Below are 3050 nucleotides of genomic sequence, written 5' to 3'. Positions count from 1 at the left end.
GATGGCCAGAGACACGGACAGGTTGAGGAAGATGATGGCAGCTGCCAAGCTGATGTTGAAGAGGAAGAGCAGGACGTTGCCAAAGCTGTTGAGGGGGAGCGCTAGAAAGAGACTCTGGCTGATGTTCATGGAGGCAGCGGGCATGACAGCCTGGGGAGTCTGCCGCCTAGGTGGTGGAGTCGACTCTGCTTTATGAAGGAAGACAGACGAGCACTGGGACCGACATCCAGTCACAGGAACAACAAGTCACACATCAGCACACATTGGCATCACAATCACCACTCAGCCGTTCATCCTCCTCTGATTACCACTGTGGTTTGCAAGTCCCAATGAAGACACTTGTTTTGTTTTTCGTATCACACTCTGATCCCATTACAACTCTCACAACACTTAATCACCAGAGGAATTCACATTGTTTCTCATGAAGAGCTTCATTCACTCAGAGGGAAAGAAAGAGAGAGAGAGTGAGAGGAGAAACAGAGATGGTCATATCGGATGAAAGACAAGCACAGCTATTCCAAATACTGTATTGACACAGACTGACTTCCTGAAAAAATATTTGACTTGATCTTTTTGGTCTTGACAAACTGCAACCTGAGACATGTGGTCCTCTTGACACTGTGTCTACAGCACCGGCTGAGGCTGAGGCCCGCTAGGAAGCCAACAAGAGCGCTGAGAACTAGGGGCGCACTGATAGCCATTCTTTTTTTAAAGTTCCAATAGGCTGGTACCAATTAATGACGCCCCCGGAACAAACAAAACTCAATATTTTTTTAATTAATTAGACAAATATATTGAATAACAATAAGTAGTGGATCTTAATCCGCAAATTCGTGACTCTCGCCAAGTGTCGAGTGTCCCAAAAATACGTCACAGATACCAGCGGCGAATGCGTGTACAGTAATTAGTGTATCACAAATGTGAGTCTCATTTCACAAACAGAATTTTAAGTTTTACAAATTAATTTTTGTTCTGCAAACGAAAATGATATATTTACCAAAGCACATTTATTTGGAAAGACCAAAATACACGTTAGAAATGTTACATTTTCCTCTGGGAATATCAAAATACAAGTGCAAACCATTGACTATTTGTGGATCACCCCCTGTGCATTTACAAATATTTTTGGGACAAATGTAAGCCCATACCTTATAAACCTGACAGAGTGCTCCTCTTTTCATCAGTACAGGAAATGAATATCTGCGGTCTGCTGAAAGCTCCACAGAAGAAGACTCCTCAACAGAAGACGGCATAATCGGTTAGCCTCTTTGTAGCGCTCGAAATCGGTGCGGTGGTTTGATGCCAAATGACTCATCAAATCCGTGGTCTTGAATGTTTTTGGTGTTTTTCCTCCGTGACTGCACATCATGGCTGTCAGGTGGGCATCTCTGCAGGCTCTCTACAGGCAGTGTGATTTTCCAGGGAAATGCCAGTAACCGTTGTCTTTTGTCATTGTCGCATCCCAATGTACAATATAAAGGAGTGGTAACATTACTCATAATGTGTCAATATAAATAGTATCTATATTACATATGTATATTTGTCATTTGATGGCCGATTCTGATGACATAAATCGACGATCGATCGGTGCAGCCCTACCAAGGGCATGATGATTTATGTTGTGGCAGAAGATATGGATGCTGATGATCTCAAGCTCCTTCGAGAGAAACTTATCACGGAAAAGGTGAGAAATTCTGTTATCGATTCTGCACAGTGCATCGGACAACAAGGTACAGATCATGGCCCAGCAGGAAGTGAGGAAATTCAAAGTACTCAGAGCAGCATGGTAGGCTAGAAACGTCACCCTTTTACATTCGACCATGGCCTCAACATACCCTCAACAGGTCTATAAAGACAGAATTGTCATGATCGTGAAGAATATTATATATTCTTTATGCCGAAGAATTTGTAAGGTTTCCTTGATGTTGCAAAGCTTACATTTTACTCACACACGTCCTCTACATCACATCCATGAACCTCAATCGCCGTCTTCCTCTCCTGCTTTTGCCTGGTAATGTAAATCATCTAAGAAATGAAATTTTGTAATGTGCTTCATCCGACATGATCCCTGTGTGTCCACACCACCCAAGTCTGGCCTCCCTATGTCTCCAAACTTCTCTATATGAGCTGTCAGTCTGTCTGTCTTCCAATCTGGTCTTTCACAGTCACTCCCAGTAAAAAAAAACCCTTAGCATTTCATATGTGCTTCCTTTTTGAGCTACACTCACTAAGCCACACACCATGGGCTCAGACTCAGAAGTGTGTGGAGGCAAATGGTCAATAGGGGGCGCTGCTCCACACCTAATCTTCATATTTCATTTCTGTTATGACTATGAACATGTTCAAAGGGCACTGCCATGCCACCAATAAATATAAGGCAAACAGATTGGAGAAAACAGTTTTCTCTTCATTACATACTACTTCAGGGGCGCTTGACAGAAGTGGCCCTTCAGCCCAGTGACGCAGCAAATCACAGACATGGATAAATGGACACATGGCTCCAAAAATGCTTCCAATCAGCACCCTAGGATCTGTTGCCTGGGGGCACCTTTCTGCAGGGCCCCAAGTTTCGTGATGCTAATGCCACGTAAATTCAGAGAGAGAAAGGGGGAAAGCAGTTGAGTATATCACTATCCAATCATTTGGACCGGGTTGGCTAGTTTGGTAAGATCATGTTTTTCCAGCTTTGGTGACTGAAACGTTTGGTTATAGTGAGACAACAATTACACTGCCTGGCCAAAAAAAACAGTCACCACCAAAAAAAAGGGTCATACACTGTAATATTCCGTTCGTTGATTACAGCATGCATTCGCTGTGGCATTGTTTCTATAAGCTTCTGCAATGTCACAAGATTTATTTCCATCCAGTGTTGCATGAATGTTTCACCAAGATCTTGCATTGATGATGGTAGAGTCTGACCGCTGCGCAGAGCCTTCTCCAGCACATCCCAAAGATTCTCAATGGGGTTAAGGTCTGGACTCTGTGGTGGCCAATCCATGTGGGAAAATGATGTCTCATGCTCCCTGAACCAGTCTTTCGCAATTTGAGCC

The sequence above is a fragment of the Synchiropus splendidus genome, chromosome 7 (genome assembly GCF_027744825.2).
Source record: "Synchiropus splendidus isolate RoL2022-P1 chromosome 7, RoL_Sspl_1.0, whole genome shotgun sequence".
Lineage (NCBI taxonomy): Eukaryota > Metazoa > Chordata > Actinopteri > Syngnathiformes > Callionymidae > Synchiropus > Synchiropus splendidus.
The sequence above is the reverse complement of the archived record's forward strand: the minus strand, read 5'-3'. Positions refer to the sequence as shown.